At 37.2% G+C, this 18,337-nt stretch overlaps 1 protein-coding gene across 5 annotated transcripts in view; it reads left to right on the forward strand.

Moving 5' to 3' along the window:
- pcdh1a (protocadherin 1a) overlaps positions 1-18,337 on the forward strand; it is an 89,736-nt gene that overhangs the window by 34,065 nt on the left and 37,334 nt on the right. Inside the window, exon 5 of one of the 5 annotated variants that reach the window (XR_009273188.1) lies at positions 13,391-13,535. The exons of the other annotated variants lie outside the window; for them this stretch is intronic. The gene's annotated coding sequence lies outside the window, so the exon portion shown is untranslated. The remainder of the gene's footprint in view (positions 1-13,390; positions 13,536-18,337) is intronic. 5 annotated transcript variants of the gene reach the window in all.

Consider the following 18,337-nt stretch of genomic DNA (forward strand, 5'->3'; position numbering starts at 1 on the left):
AGTTCAACAAAATGAGCAGAAAAAATACTTTCTTAAATAAAATAAAGTGCTATGTTACTTTGCATACCGTTTTAGTCATGTTTAGTCATGTTTTCCTGACAGTTGGGATTCAAAACGTGAAGGTGCAGAAAGAATTCTGGAACAGGTTTGATCCTCTGCCTCCGTCATAGTTTTGCTTTCTCGCGCCGGCTTGAAACTTATATGACGTCATTTAATGCAGCGGCACTGCGCACGCAGAACGATCGTTGTATGACGTTATCAAAGCACCGCGAGAGCTACAGAGAACATACGGCTCCGCATGCTTTCAGGATTGCTCTCGCGGTACTTTGATGTCATACGCTGATCATCTGTGCGGTGCTGCTTCAAGTCGAACACACCTATACATTTCACCCTCTGTTGGAATTATATAGCGCTAACTTCTCCCCACAATTTATTTATTTAATAAAATAATTAAATAAAAATCGATTCTGAAGTAAACCAATTGATTTAAAAAGAATCGCGATAGTTAGGTGAATCGATTTTTTTTTTCTCCCGCCCCTATTATTTTATGTTAAAAAATTATTTTTATTCCTTGTAATGAGCATACCAAAGTATTGTGAAAAGATTCTAACAATTCATTTTGGTGAACCACCACTTTAAAAACTCTTGGGGATATTCTGAAATATTACAGAATCCCAGGAATGACCCATATATAAAGCTGAAAAAGCAGCCATTCCTCCAATCTTCAGTGTCACATGAGCCATTCAGAAATTATTTTAATATTCTCTATTAACTAATATCAATTATTACAGGTGCTTAATTATTATTAATAGTTCATGTTGAAAACAGTTTTGGCTGCGTGATGTGTGTTTTTTTTTTTAAGATTCTTAGATTCTTATTCTTATTTTTTTAAATAAACGTCTATCTATCTATCTATCTATCTATCTATCTATCTATCTATCTAATATATATCTAATATAGTGCATCAAGGTTTTCAACATTCATGTGACACTGAAGACTGAAGAAATGGCTCCTGAAAATGCAGTTGTACATTACAGAAATGACTTTTCAAAATATATTTTAATAGAAAACTGTTTGTAAAATTGTGATAATATTTAACATTTTTTTTACAGTAATTTTGATCAAATAAATGCAGCCTTGGTGAGCAGAAAGAGACTTTCTTTCTTTTTCATAAACATAAAAAAAATAGATGCTATTTACACTAAGTGCAAATAGAGGTTGATGTTATTTACACTAAGTACAAATAGCAATGGATTATATTTTCTACTAAGTGAAAATATCAGTATTTTTTTTTAACTATATGATATTTACACAGTGCAAATGGCTATAGATTCTATTTACACTATGTTAAAAATAGCAAGATTTTCTGCTATTTATACTACTTATTGCAAATAGTGGTTATCTGCACCTTAGTATTGTAGTACATTATAAAACAGTCCGCAATAATAACGTATTGAGTGTAAATTAAAGTTTTAATTCAAATTATTAAATTGATGCCACCTTATTGGGACAATAAAGCCCTCCCTGCACCTACTCTAACCCTACCCGATACTTTATTTTCAACTTTTTGATTAATTCCTTCATTTTTATTGAAAATAAATGCCTTTCCGATGTGATATGAGATTTGAAAAGGGAGAAAAAAGTTCGGCAAAAGGCGGGTTCGAACTCAGGCCTATCGCGTCAAAAAGTATGCTCCTCTACGCCACTGAAACTGATGTTAAATGAGCGTCTTTTTCAGTGTTGACTATCCCAATCACACGTTGGTGGGCAGAGTTAGTGTAAATAGCCCCTGCCAACAAGGCAAAAAAAAATCCAAACTATTGACCAGTATCATACATAACTTTAACAGAGAGCGACACAAACACACATATATACTCTTCAGGATTTGTGAGTAGTGTTGTAAAAATAAAATTGACTGATGCTTCAACAAAAGCTTATACCAACAATTAATAACATTGAGGCCGATGGTGGGTTTGTCTTGAAATGTTTACACAAAACTGTTAAAAATCAATTCTATATGGAGAAAATGAATGCATTTTTTACTTCCAGAAACCGAATGTTGCACTCTGTTGCCTTTTTGATAGAGTTTGTTTACTATAGAGAGTGTGTGCACATTAACTGGACTGGACTGATTTAACAATACAATTTATATTTGATACTGCTTTTGTTAGCTTTTATAGCTGTTTGGAAATATATTCTTGACAAATTTGCTAGATTCTGGTTTACCCCATTCAAGAAGATAGGAGCCACACTTGTGTGCCAATTACTTAATTTAGAAAGTGACTTTCACACCAACCAAAGAAACTCGGCACCAGAAGCCCCACAGCATCATCAGGTGAGCGAAATCTCACACCCTGAATTGGCCATGTGTAGTAAAGGGAAGTGGAGTGCAAGCGATGAGCTGGGAAGTGGTTTCCAGAGTGGCTCATGGTGTACACTCGTGCTCCACTCCTCTTTTCTGCTCTCCTCTCCTCTCTCCCTTCCATTCATGAATCAGAGCCATGAGAGCACCAGCAGCCCTCATAAATAAAGCAAGAGGGGAGGAAGGAAACCTCTCTCTCTTTCACTCCCCCTTTCGAAGTCACACGGCATCGCTCGATCCCCATTACATAACCATTGAAAACAAGCCCAGCAAAAACCCTTCGCAGAGGCCTGAGGAGAGTCCTAAGAGAACCTACCGAATGATGAGCCCCCACTTTATTTTTTTCACACACAATCAGAAAGCATTAAGGTAGGTACACAAGAGTGCAAATGGAACCTTATGCATCACAATCGATCAGATCTTCTTAAAGTCTTTTTTTTTTACGTTCTTTCTCCCTCATCAGCCAACTGAAGACCAAGCATGGATATTGATCTTTGATGTTTGGCATAACTATAAATGCACACAGAGAAGAGGGAGTCTTATCTCTATTGGATTTCTCCTCCCCTCTCTCCTGGGACCCTTCACGTACTCACATCAAAATGCCACTAAAATGCCAGCAGGGAAATGGAAGCATTATTCACCAGACCGCCATTCATAGCGGAAAGATGCTGGCAGTTTCAGCCCTTCTTCACATCCTCTTCATTATCTACCTCACCTGAAAATGCCACTGCCTTTCATGTGACTTATCCCGACATCAGACGTCCATGCAAATTAAAAAAGCCGAGGCAGATTTGGACGGGGAAAAAGCATTTCTTTTTTATCAGTTTTGAAACCTTTCTTTTCCAGGACTGTCATTTAAACAATGCAGAAAGCGCAGGCTCAATATAGATAGACAGAATGTGAGGGAGAGTGGAAGAGGGGGAACGGTACGCTCTATATTTGATGAAGTGGATCAAAGCACTGCCACGCTAGCTGCCACCACTGGCGTCTCTGCCTTTTTATTTAAATTCAATACATTATTTATTTTTAGCTTGACAAGTTAATGCGAGGTTCTTTGATAGGAACTCTGGTAAAGCGCAAGGGGCTGTGTCTTTTCATATGTTTGCCTTATATGTTTATGGTGAGCAGCGAGAAAAGAAAGCCTGTCAGATAGACACTGATGAAAGCAGCTCTGAAAATGTCACCGAGCCGCCGGAGGTGAGATGGGTCCGCAGACATGTGACATCTTTAACTGGAATGACACAGATCACCGAAAACAAAGTGGAAATTAAATCAAGCCTCTCATTTTCTCGTGGGTGGCAATGAGGAGAGACAGGCAGGCGAACACGCTGCCTCGTCAGACGCGCACACGCTCCTCGAGACACCTTTAGTCAGCCGAGTAGATCGCAAATAGGTCCAGGGAGATTCGCCGGGATACCTCGCCATCCCCATAAAGATACCGCGGTGGCAGGCCAAATGACGAAGGAGATTTATGGAGAAATCAGGCCGCTTCAGTTCTGCTAAATTGGTCTGCGCTGTTCTGCAGAGCACAAAAAAAAAAAGTGCTGTTATTAAGAGAGAGTTTGGTGCACATGCCAGGCAGGCCTCATTAATCTGATGTTAGGAGCTGTGTTATTGAACGCGGTCTTGGGGGAAGGACTTCAACGGGTTATATCCGAGAAGATGTTGTGTCTGCACTGTTGGAGGGTTAAAGATAATGGCCCACACTCATTTCTTTTTCAGATGCTCCAGAGACACCAGAGTGCAGTCATGTGATGTGATGTGATTGTGTGCTCCCTGCTTTCCAGAAACGACCGGCGCATTTATGCATTTACACTCCCAAGCAAACCCACCCACGTCCAAGGCCGGAGGAACTCTCTCCGGATGGCTCTCAAACACGAGAAATCCATCTACTAAGTGTCATCGCAATGAGTTTCCTACCGCAGCTGGTTTAGGCTAATGAAACGTGTCCACTGAGGACGGCGGTTAAAGCAGAGTGAAAAAATAGAGACGTTGTCGACATTCTCTATCCTTAAAGCCAAACACTCTTTTTCCATGGATTACCTGCTCACTCAGAGAATGATCAGGTAATTGAAGATAACACCACTTCAGCTTCCAAATAGTACCGTGTCAGTGCTAATACCAAGTTGGCATAACAAGTGGGTCTCAGATTGTCAGGGCGCATTTAGGACTTCATAGAGCACCGGTATTCCTTTCTAATGCCTACTGAGAGCTGCGGCTGAGGCGGAACACAGCAAATGTCTCCTTTATTCCTGAATTTGAAGGGGAATATAGCAAATTGACGGTGAAAAATAAGAAAGCGAGGCCAGACTTGGGCGGAGCGTTGAAGCGGGTCCACAGTGGGGCTTGTTTATTTTTGGCTACCTAGATTTAACAACCCTGCTGCGTTTACAAAGGCTTGTTTGAAAACTAATAATGAATATCAATAGCATAATTACTGAGCTGATGAAATAAAAGAGGATGGACACCACGCGCTATTTTCCATGAAAAGGGGAAATGGACGAGAGCTCTGTCCATCAGTGTTAATTACATGGAGTTTTATTCAGCTCGTGAACTAATTAATGTCTTTTTTGAGGGGAAATCTAATGGACCACCTGGTCATTTCATTAGACGCCAAAGGCCTTTATGGGTTTAAGAGCCAATAAAGCTTGTTCAGGAGCATTCTAATCCAAACCTTCATTACAAACGAATAAAAGATACACTCATGAATATGGATGTGTTAGCCATATATGTAAAGCATGATAATGAGGCCTTTTGTGAACACTGACGCATTTCTCTCCATCCCTGATGGACAGTGATAATAAGTGATGATAATGAAGCCTTATGGATTTCAAAAGTTGGAGCACAAGGATCTCGATGTTTGTCATTTTATTTTTTCTCATTGGCTCCTTCCACAGCAGTTTACACTGGCAAGTAAGACAGCACATCACTTTCAACTTGATATTACACAAGCCTAGTAACACAGATACAATCTACACACTGTCAGCACATTGCGTATATGTGTGTGTTTGTGTGTTTGAGAGGCAGAGAGATCACGGTCTGTCAGAAACATGTCTGTCTGAGGCCTTCCAATACTGTGAGCTAATGCTGTTTGATGTATTAACTATGAGGATGGGGCAGTGGGGGTGTGTTAGCATGTGTGAGTGTATGTGTGGGAGAGAAACAGAGAAAATGAAGTGTGTTTTGCCTTTGTGTGCCACTGAATGAGAGGGGAGGAGTGTTGAAGTCGTTTGATGTTTTAATAATGTTTCAGGCAGATTGAGTGTCTCTTTGTTAGATGGTTTCAAGTTTCAATCAATCTCTCATTTCGACCAATGAGTAAACACTTTCACAGAAATATGAACAGAAGTCACTCAAATGTGACGGCTTTGATGTGATTATGTGTGTGCGTGCATAGAGTTGAATGGGATAGAGTCACAAAAAAGAACTGCAGTACCAAAAATATTATCGTTTCGCAAATTTCGGTACCTGAGGCGGATGACAATGTGCTGCTGTTCAATGTAGTTTGACAGTGCAGGAAGTGTAACGTGAAGCGTATGTTAATGCGTTTACCCATGAGATTCATTAAATGTGTTTTTTTTATGCACTTAGCTGATTTGACATTATCACAGTTTCATTCTGTAATTTATCTATGAATCAAATCCTGATGGGATGTTTAGAATGCTCATATATTTTTTGTAAAACAAATAATGAGACCATCAGACAGCTGCAGAAAAACCATCTTTTTTTAACATTAGTTTGGTACGACTTGTTATATTACGTAATTAGAGCAGCTTTGCTTTGTGTTTGCATTTCATGTACATTTTGATGCAATATAAATATTCCGTTATGTTTGCCATTCAAATGAATTGCTTAGACATTTTGTTTTCTTACTTTTTGTTAACTGCAAAAAAATGTGAGATTAATCATGAATTATTTACATTTGACTGAATCTATTCATAGCCTCGTTTCATTTCATCATTTGCCCAAGGCTGTTTATTTGTTGCATAAACTATTGATTTAGGATCAGTATTGAGGAAACAGAGGCTAGTATCATAATGAAGCCAGAAATTTTGTATTGATCCAACGCTAGTGTATGCAAATGTTTATGTGCATACAGTGAGCGTGAACACACTGGAATGTTGCCAGCAAAAAGACTGTGATTTATCTCCAAGTTGGCTTAGATGTTTAATCAAAGGCTGTTTTGTTGCCATGCACTTTAAAAGTATGTGTGTGCCTTCATCTCAAGTCAGACTGAATTTCAATAATTGAAAAGGTTTGAGTTTTAATGGCAACTCATAATGTTCCCAGAGCCGCCTATTGCTTTAGTTGATGTTTGGAGTTCAAAAGAGCAATGGCCACTGCAGAAATTTAATGCATTGTAATGCATTAACAGACAATGTGAATGTGTGATCACAGAGAGCCTTCTTTAGGAACCAGCACTATGAATGTGTAACAAAAAAAAAAAAAAATTGTGTTAACAGTGTCTCCAGAAAACTAGCACTGAATAATTATTTTCACAAGTATGTTTAACTTACGTTTCAATAGATGTTAGTCAGTCTTAGCATCTGTAAATTATTTACACTGGGTTCATACTGTTGTGGAAAACCTGCATATCAGGGGTTTTCTAAAACAGTGATTTCTAGGCCTGTAAAAGTAATGAAATGTTTATTTCTATGCTTATCTTTTAAATATATAACCAACAAGATAGTGTTCTTTGTCAGTGCAATCTCTATAAAACAGACTGTATAATACGTTTATAATATGTATTTTAGTATATATTTAAATTTCATATCCAGTAATCATAAGTCACGAATTTAGGTGGAAAAAAATTTACAAAATTGTTATATTTTAATTAGACTGGGCTTGTTTTGTTAGATCAAACTAGCTGTATTGTGATTTACTGCTACCAATGTTGCTTACCCATTTGATCTACCTACTGTTGCTTTTAAATATCGTTCATATTTATGTACATTCAAATAAGATGCATCAAGATGCACTGCGAGTGGTTTGACCACAATTACACAAGGATCAATGTTGTGTGATGTTATTGATGTTAACCTTGGCACCAGGGTTAATTAACTATAAGTTACAGCACTAATTTACCTACATTTTAGTAGCATTTTAAGTAGTTTAGCTTTAAAAAAATGGCCAGTATTTAACCAAATACTGCTGTTCATCACTCATTTATATTATACATTCGAGTTTTATTATTTCTGATTTAGACTAGTAACAATAGTTTATGTTTCTCTGCCAAGTAAATGGTTTAGTCAATGCATTGCAAATTATAGTTGTACATTCATAAAGATGTTGGTCCCCTTAGCTACTTTTTGTTAGTGACGTGTAGTGTGGCCAACTAATTAAATCACTTAAAATTTTAGTACACTGTTTGAAATAATAATAATAATAATAATAGTAAAAAATAAAGAAAAAATAAAAGTAAATAAAACAAATATTTTTTCCAGTACAATTTTCGAGAAAATATTCTTTTTTTTTTTTTTTTTTACCAAAATTTCACATTTAATTCAGTGTGTTACTTGACAATTTTTGTAATTGTTTTTGAAATTTTCTATAATTTTTTAAGTAAAATATGTATGCAAATCAGATATATCACAGAAGGCAAGATTTACGTTCTTTCTCCCTCAAATAGTGCTATGAATTCACAGTCTGTGTCTGATTTTTGTTGCTTGACAGAGCTCATCTGCATTCACTAGTTGTATGAAAAACAGCATCTTGGACATTGGAACAACATGAGGTTGAGTTGACATGAGATAGAATTTACATTTACAAAAAAAATATTGTTGATCTGTATTAGCTGGAAGTGGTTTTAACACATACTGTTGCCCAGGTTTTCAGAGTGGAAAATATGGCATAGCCTACATATGTCCACAGGGATCGAGACCATGTGTCAGGCCCTTTTATGTTTTTTGTTTTTTTCTTTGTCTTTCCAAGCCAATTGTGAATGTCTATGCCAGTTACAGTTGGACTGTGAGAGTCTGGATGTTTTAGAAGAGTAGAAAGCGCTCTGTGTATTTGACACAATCACTGCACTGATAAGGTCCCTGGAGCTTTATAGCCACGGAAGTGCTGTGTTACATATAGACTCAGGCCAGACTCTGCTCCCAGTCTGCCTCTCAGTTTGCGGTCAGAAATGTACTGAAATGAGTTGCTTTAACATGGGACTAATGGGTATCTCTGTCTCTATGTCTCACTATCTGTTTCTCCTAATGTCCTGCAGTAGTGTAATGGAGGTCAGTGTCTGCTGCAGAACATCACCTCTGGCTCCCGATTAGTCCACTGACCTACAAAACCCCCTATAAAGCCCAGCAAAGCCAGTGTCTGAAATCCCAGCATTCTGAAAACATCTCCAATAAAACTAATGCAGATTTAAATTTGCAGCTTGGAGAAACCTCCTTTCCCTCCCATCTGCTATTCTAATCCCCAACTAGCTGACTCACTTCTTGATTTCCATGAGAAACGATGGGCTATCTTTGAAACAAATCCAAGAGAGATAGAGAGAGAGAGAGAGAGGGAAAACAGTTTGCCGTTGACTTGAACTGCAAAAGAAAACACTGGTTCTGGGAAGGCTGGTACTTTTCAATCCCTGTGTTATCCAGGGAGCAGGTGACAGGACCCTCAAGCTTATACATATTAATCAGCAAACTAAGTGTTGAAATGTTGTGAAATCTGCTAACTTGTAGACTAATACCTGCCTACTTTTCTCACACGTTTTAAGCTGATTATGGAAGAAAATCTGTGGAATTTATTTATTTAGAATTAAGTTATGTGTCAAATGGTAGCAGAAATTGTAGCATTTTCAAATTAGCCAACATATTTAATTAACAAAAATACAAGGCACTGGGGATTTAATAAGCCACTAGAAGCTTTGCCGCTGGTTTTTACCACAGGTATTGGGTGTTCTTAGGTGTAAGTGGATGACAACCAGACATGTTGTCTTGGGCCCTGATGGCAATTAATTAATAATTACGGTTGCAGTGATATTGAAATTCTGTCCAGGTAATGATAAGCTGATAAGTAATGATAACCAACAAATGGCCAATATTAAAATTCTATAAATAAGAATGGACACTATTTGATACCATCTCTGATACCACCAGTGTTGATATGGTACTGATATGTTGTGCATACCCATTTTTAAAAATGATCCTTCCACCAGTTAATCCAGTTAGTTAGCATGGCTGTTTAAAGCAACCTCAGTAATATATATATATATATATATATATATATATTACTGAGGGGTTGTATGGGTTTGGTCCCCCTCAGCTAGGGGTGGGTGATATGGCAAAAATATCACTTTTTTTTTTTTGAAATCACGATTCACAATACTATCACAATTCTTTGTCATGTTGGATTTTCTATTTTGCAAGCTGTTTGAGCAGTACAGCCAAACTAATTTCCCTATTATAAAGACAAAGCCTTTCAAGGTAACAAAATATAAAAAAGTATGGCGGATATTTAGGCCAAAGTGGGTGAAGATAAAAATCGTTGTCATTATTTTATCTTTGTTATTAAAAAATGAGAGCAAAGATGCACATTACAAATACACATAATATACAAATAAAATAAACAGTGTTTTATTTTCAGGTAGTCTACAATAGGTGTATTTAGCAGGAGCATTCAAGAAATTGAATGAACAAATATAAAAATAAAACACTGTATAGATTGATTACTATTAAAGCATCTGTATTAAAGTTTTTCAGTCAAGAGTAGTGAGTGATTTTTCTCTTTGTGTTTGGTGTTTTATTAACATTAAAGGAATAATTCACCCCAAAATTAAAATAGGCTAGTGTTTGATTTTTATACCTTCATTTACTCACTCAAAAGTTGTTTTAAACCTGAACGAGTTTCTTCTGCTGAAAATAAATGCTATTTTGAAGAATGTGGAAAACCAAACAGTTGCTGGTCTACAGTGACTTCCATAGTATTTTTTATTTTTAAAGTCAATGTGGACCAGCAACTGTTTGGTTACCCACATTCTTCAAAATATCATCTTTTGTGTTCAGCACAAGAAAGAAATTAATACAGGTTTGGGACAACATGTGAGTGAGTAAATAATGACAGAATTACAATTTTAGGGTGAACTATCCCTTTAATTACAGTCGGCAGCATATTTAGTACTGTCCCTTTAAGACCTGCACGCATCTAATATACAGACACGCATGCGTTTCTCTCAGCTGTTTACCTTCATTTTAGACATAACCAACTGAGTCTATACATAAACCTGGTGTGTTTTGACAGTATTAGCACAAAACATAACTTAGTTCAATCAGGCGCTGTTTGACAGGCTTTTTAGAGCACGCGCTTTGGGTGTATGTGCTCAGAAAAGGCGCTCGTCAGAACAGCACACGAGTGAAACGTTTAACCAGCAAGTCTTTGAAGCAGATGCAGATAATGTACTTTTGGTGACTGCGACTAAGTGCAGTGTCCCGTGAGAGTAACTCCACCGCTGAGTTAACACTGATCTGAATGTATGTGGCGTTGTACAGTATATAGAGACGGCGGCGCCAGAACTGCAGCTGATAGAATGCGCGCTGAAGTACGATAATATGATATTTCTTCAAAAAAGCAAATCGTGGAGACATTTTTATAGTCCACGATCAAAAATCGTCATATCGAACACCTCTACTCTCGGCAGAAATCGCAGACTAGGGGCACCGGACCGCTTAAGGGCACTTTACCGTCGGACCTCAAAGGGGCAGGGGCTCGAGCCCCCCTGGCCCCCCCCTTGTGCACGCCACTGATATTAGGGGTGGAACAATACATGTATTCGTACCAAACCGTCATGGTAGAGGCATCTCGGTTCGGTGCATGAGGCCTTACAAAGAATACAGGCAATTCACCCCCAATCCAGAAGGGGGCGCCCGCAGTAATGCAATGCTGTTAACCGCCAGCAGAAGAACAGCGAATGCCATGAGTTGCGCGTTTGAAAACAAAGCCCACAGCGACTATGTGCCAATTCTGAATGCGTCTCTCACATAGACTAACAAAGGAGTATACTTAAAGGCTTGCGCACTCAACTGTTTGCGAAATGGAGCTTTGAGCTCGTGTATCCTACCTCTTTCATTCGGCACAAATCCAAATATTCCATAATATTTCCATATTTGCGATGTAACGTATCTGAATGCTAAACTATTATGTATTATGTAAATGATAGGCTTTGTAATATATATGTAATAATATTTAGTATTTCCACATCTAAGTGGAATTTTTTTTAAAATTTGTACTACTGTCTGTTAAAAAACCGAGCATAGTAGATTTGTTTTTTTGTTTTTTTCCTGTTGTACCGAAATCGTATCGAACCGAGACATCCGTGTACCGTTCCACCCCTTATTTATATATATATATATATAGAGAGAGAGATAGATAGATAGATATACACATATATATATATATATATATATATATATATATATATATATATATACTACATAAAAAATTTTATGTTTAGTGTACATAATTAATTTGGGTTAAAACTATTTCAGGGATAACAGTGTTGTTGAAATACAGCAAAAACAGGAACTGTTGTGTCTAAAATGTAAGTCACCTAATATTAACTTCTTGTTTACTGAACTGTTCGTCAGATCAGTATCACATTTGCAATCATGCTGATATTTGGAGAATATACTCGATATGCTCACATACCGTTGTAGTAAGCAATAAGTTACAAGAGGCCGTGACTTATTCACAATACAGCATGCATTGGGTACCTTATTGCCTTTATCAAGCGGTTACCACACAATAAAAAATATTTAAACCAAAATTTATGTATTGATACATTACTTTTTTTGAAAGTTTGTTAAATGCTGTCCTTCCACTAAAAAATAGTTCCTGACAGCAACAGTAAACGGCAAGAGAATATTACAATGTAACATGCCTCATCTTATGTAGCTCAAATTAAAAATGAGAATAGGAACTCTTCTCATCGGCTATGTCATTTATTTTTTTAACACCATATATGTTATTTTCTCACACACATACATCTGCTTATCTCTCAGCATGAGAAAACATCTGTTTTCCGTCGTTTAGATTGATTTGCAGCACAGTGCGAGTTTGTAAGCGTCATTTCAGTGTAAATTGATGGACATATGGACATACAGAATCATACCTGGAACAGGAAACTAATAAATACAGTAATATTCCCTCCTTACTTCGGAAACTGTGTGTTTCCACACAGACATGTACACGTCAATGTTTCTCCCACGGGAGAAGAGTTTCTTTGCGGGGGTGAAGGGTTTGGTCCCAAATTAAAGATGAATGACGCAAAACAACGCCAGCAGGGGTCACTCATACTTCATTAAATAACAAACAGTTCATTGTGCCGAAATACATAATACATGGAACAGTTTTGACACTATATTATTGATTGTTTATGTTGCAACGGGTGGTTGTTAAGGGTTTTGCTTAGTGAGACACAGAACTGTTGTTGTGAAGTGGTCATAGCTGTGCTTTATCTTGAATAAAACACAGCTGCTGACCAATCGGAATTGAGGACTGTAACTAACCGTTTTATAAACAACAATTGCAGTATTACCACAGATGATAATATTATGTACATATATATTTGATTTTTTTTTTTTTTTTTTGGCAATTTCTGTGGTTGCACATTCCATACATGCCTGCTCTTGTATACATTAACTGCTGCCACAAACTGACTCCATGCATTGCAGGGTACAGTGTAGAACTTTGCTTGTTTTAGTTTGTAATCAGATGATGCACAGAAACACACAGAGAGAGAGAGAGTTAGAGAGAGAAGGGGAAGCGAGTGAATGCCTTGACTTTCAAGCCATTATCACACCACACTAAGCACAGACAAACACTTTGCCTTGCACGCACACGCATGAATGCGTAATCACAAACTCCTCAACTCTACATGCGTCCTCACTTAATTGGAAATGTCGGATCAATGCTTTCTGATTACCAGGCTTCACAAGATAGTTTGTTTCTGGCTTACGGCAGTGGTTTTTATCCGGCTCTGTTTTTTTTTTTTTTAAAGACTAACCTCTCTCACTCTCTCTCTCCCTCCCTCAGCTCACTTGGAAGGCCCAGCTGTAGCCAGAGCTATACTCGCCCATCTGTAATCAGCTTTTAATTCATTAAGAGGACAGAGCTTTGAATTCATCAGCTCTACGCCATGTTGTTTCACCCACTGGCTAAAGTGGGCGGAGGATGAGATGTGAGCAGAATCATCTACTCCATCATTTGCTTGGGGTTTTTAAAAGGCTTTGAATTCCTTTGATATTTGCAAACAGAACTCCAGACAAGACGTCCTTCTGATTTCAGAAGCGAAGGGAGAAAGAACATGAGCGAGACGGCCTCACTGCAGATAAAAAAAAAAATTCTAAGAGTCATTTTTACGTCTGGTTGAACACACTTAGGCAGCTGCCAAACCACGGGTTCGCTCAAATGGATCAATAAAAGAATTTTGTCCTAGTTCCATGGCCATGGCAGAGCGCTCTGAGCAGGAGATGAAAGAGCTCTCCGGCTTCTAATTAAACATTATTTTTTAATAGTCTCTCTTATTTTATATGTTGAGGAAATTCAGAATGTGGTTCGTCATCTCTTTTAAATAAGAAGGTAGGGGAAGTATACAGATAAAAATGACTGTCTAGCTACAGTAGTAATTCACATATTTTTGATCCATTTATTTAGCAAATATTTTATCCAAAAATAGTTACAAATAAGAAAAATACACCAGTTTAATATTAAAAGAGGTGAAAGTAAAGTTTTGTTTAATAAATAAATATACAATAAAATAAAATGGAAAAATGATTTTTGAAGTAAAAGGACTGAAATTGTAATTTCCTGTAAAGGTACTCCAATAATCAAAGATTATAGGTAATAGATCCATAAGATTCGCTATATTTCAACTGTTATATTGTCATATAGTTTACCTGTGTGAGGAACATACCAGAATTTGTCATTAATTATTGCCAATCTTTCCTCCATTCAAATCTGCCATGTTAACCCTGTAAAACCTGACATATGAAATAATAGGCGGAAAAAGTATTATTATAATTATTATTATTTAATGGAACAATTTATTGAATCTCATTGATATAAGAAAATATGCAGCTCATATTCAAGGAGGAAAAACACCTTTTACAAAAAGTAAAATGAAGTTCTGATGGCTTATAGTGTAAATCGAGATTTTATAATTGTACAAGATGCTATTTACATAAAATCAGTTGTCACTCTGTATCTCCCAACAATATGTCTTAGTAAGATGATATTAACATGTTTTCTTTTCTTTTTTTGTGGGGGTCAAAACATTTAATGCAATGCAATACATTGATGATTGATGCAATTAAACATTCCTCAAAAGCCTAATATATAATTTGTATTACATTATAACATGATTTTTCCAAGAATTACCTATATGTCTCAGTCCAACAAGTGTTCTTCTTGAAATATTACTTAAAATATAAATTAATAATTTTTACTATTATAAAAATATAAGATTTTACTGCAAAAAGACAACCTAAAGGGGGATGTTTCAGAATGATGCTTCAGGCTTGACATGTATCACATATACCTTCACTTTCTAAAAAAAGTATGAACTGTCAATCAGATGACAGAAGGCACGTAGCAGATTGTGTACAACAGGTTTTGATTGTGTTGATTATTTAATCGATAATTTGAGTATCTTGATAAGGTAGGCTTTATAGCGTTAATGATCCATGCTAAAACGTCTTTGACTTGTTTACATAAGCGTAGCAACACCATAAGAGAAACTGTTCTTGCTTTTCATTGGTTCCTATATGTACCGTCACTGCGGCAGATTTAAATGTGTGAAACATACAGGATTTGAGAACTAGGGCAGTTTCCCACACCACCTTTACAGTACTTCTCCAAAACCACTGTGATACAGTAACTGTCTTTAGTAGTATAATTTTTAACTGTGAACTATCGTCCAAGCTATTCCATCATAGTCTATTAATAGTGATGCACAAAAACAATTCCGAAGGGAGCTCCTAAAGTCTAGCGCACGCTTGAGAGCTTTGTCATCTCTCCCCACAATCCCATTATATATCAGGTCCTTAAAGCAATTTGAGGCTGAGCTCCATGCATGCCTTCCAGCCAGGAGCTTTAGGGACTGAGATATTAACTCTGAAATGGAGGTTTAAGAAGGAAAAAGGTGTCCACTTGGGAGTGGATACTGAGGATTAATTTCTCAAGTGCTTTTCTCTCTCTTTTTTGTGCCTTTCTCCTTTCCCTTCCACCTCCACGTTGCGGCTTAATATTCCGACTGGCTCTCCCAGTGTCACTCAATATTTTCAAAACAAGGACTTTCAGAACACAGCATAAAATGAAATGCAATTTAGGACACCCAGCCCAAGTGTTTGCCCACCTCTGAATGCAAACACTTGCAATGGGGCCGACCAAGTGCATCCCTCAGGATAAAGGACTTATTGCGGAAAAAACGGCAGCTTGATCCACCCAGATTAAATGGTAATATTCAGAAAACTTGACACTTGCGCACCACTGACACAGCTCCACCTTCTAATGTTGTAAAAGAGACTTGTGTTATTATTTTATGTTATGCTGTGATGGATCCGTACTCTTCTCTCTTGCAGGAAGTCAGATTTTTCACGTTGGAAAATCGCAGGTATATACCTCTCATATGTTATGAAATGGGTTTTCTCCCCAGCCTTAAAAGAATCGGCAGATGTCTCGGGTGCCCTCTGATATGAAAAATTCAATTTAAAAGGATGAGAGAGAGAATGGCGCCCAGGCCTATTTTCATTCTCTCACACGAAGAGATATGAGAATGATGTTCTATTGTGAGGGGGGAAATGATGCCAATCGAACTGCAGAGAAATTCCTTCATAATTCAATTCAATTTCCTCCAAATCCCAATGGCGGCCTACGGTTCCAGAAAGGTGGGGTAGGGGAGAGATGGAGAGATTGTGAGGGAGTGAAAGATGCCAGGTGAGAAAAGGGAGGAGAAAAGGTAAAATATAGAGGGTGTGAAGAAACTGGGAGGAGAGAAAGGTTAAAATTTAGATGGTGTGAAGGAAGTAAAGGTGAGATGGAGAGGTGTTATAAAGAGTGTAGATTAGAGTGTTTGTTTCACATCTTGTCACACTGATGGACAGGAGGCCAAAGAGTTTGAAAGGTTATGGGTTCACGACAAGGTCAACAATGACAGCCATTGCAATCTAACAAGAAAATGCCAAAGCTGGGTTGCGGATTCGGCTACTGTATGTTTTCCCAGTCAGGACAGAGATTCTTCTAGTTTAGACGGCTGTGTCATCTGATGTTCCAGACAACAGAAATTGTTATTTGTCTTGCTCTCAACATAATCATTTATGGAATATAGTCTAGACCAGGGCTTTTCAACTTTTACAAATCTCTTACAAAGACTCTCAGTCAACCCAGGAACCCACAATATAATAAAGGAAGAATAATTTGCTTTTAGAACAACTTAAATGAAGAACAAATTTATTAGGAATTAAACAATAAATGAACAACATAAACATTACTACATTTTAAAATCAAAAGTACACAGGATCTCTAGTTAATGTTCATTCAGATAGTTAAGAAAAATTGAATTCTGTGGGGAGCTTAGAGTTGATTGTTTAAAAGCTTTTTAGCTGTCAGTTTTCCTTTTGACCTAAATATCCTGTCAAAATAATTTTACATCTAGATTTTTCTTCTTCGGAAACATTGGTAATACATTAATGTATTGCAGTGTGTGTTTTTTTTTTCTTGTTATATTTTCATCATTAGTATTTTTTTATTAAAATAGTTTAATTATCATGTCCTCATTAGCATCAATATAATAAAAAAAAAACTTCAACAACATTTCTATCTGTATTTTCGTTGACAAGATTAACACTAGGAGAATTCACTGAGAAAGCATTATGCCTGCTTTTAGTGCTGCTTAATTGCCCACGCTGTCTTTTCTTAGTGGCCAATTCACTAAAGAATTATGTAAATTATATAACGGTGTGATTCTCTTTCAAGTGTGAAAGTGTGTTCGTCTACACCATGCATTAGAATGTATGCCCAATTATAGTGCTCTTCTCCATAATTTGATCATCATTTGATTAACAACTGCTGCCATGATCAGTAGAAAATGTGCACAAGCATCTCTTTGTCATAAAATTGTGATTCCTACCAGCTTTTTTGTGCATGTTAATAATTTTTTGTGCGTGTTCATTGCGGCAGGCAAATACCACTGAGTTTTGAGAATAAGGCTTAATTTGCATAGAAATTACACTAAGTTAATTCAGGTGCTATTTCAGCACATTTACCTGAACGTTATTCAGAATATCTACTTTTGTGTTCTGCAGGTGATGACAGAGTTGTCACTGAATTGTGAGTGGTTAAGACTCTAAATTTTATATTGAAATAAAAAAATTGCTGCGAACAAAAGTAACATTATTTTGTTTATCGTTAAGTGAATTCACTCCCTATGTTCTATATTTTATACAGCATCTCTTGACAGATCCCCAGTGGTCCCTTGTTTAAAACCTTGGCCCTAGACCAGTAAAGTGAAGTATAGATGTTTTTATTTGACTTTTAGCATTTTGTAATTTTTTCAAGGCATTAAAACCAACTTTTTGTACAGGTGTTTCATTTACATGTCTTGAAAGATCTGTTGTGCTGTCTGCTGTGATATATCATGTGTTGGAAATTGAAGATTGTTTTCTCATCTGCTGTCCTATGGTTAATTTAGAGATCTTTCCTGCCCTTGTGCACCCACACTGAGTAGGAGATGTAGTGTGAACCTCTGTGCATTCGCTTGGTTAAAGTCGGTGGGTGAACTCTTGCTGCCGTGCGTTAGTTAAAGGGGATCTGAGCGAGCGTTCAGGCTGCAGGGCTGCAGGCGTGTGCGAGGATCAATGAGCCGCTGCTTCAGAAGGCATGTAGAGCAGAGGAAAAATGAGCTGCGCAAACAAACATGACAATGAAGGAGTGCACCTCGGAAGAGATGCAGCCAGCATAAAATCACAGAGAGCTGAGAAAAAG

The sequence above is a fragment of the Onychostoma macrolepis genome, chromosome 10 (assembly GCF_012432095.1).
Source record: "Onychostoma macrolepis isolate SWU-2019 chromosome 10, ASM1243209v1, whole genome shotgun sequence".
Taxonomy (NCBI): Eukaryota; Metazoa; Chordata; class Actinopteri; order Cypriniformes; family Cyprinidae; genus Onychostoma; species Onychostoma macrolepis.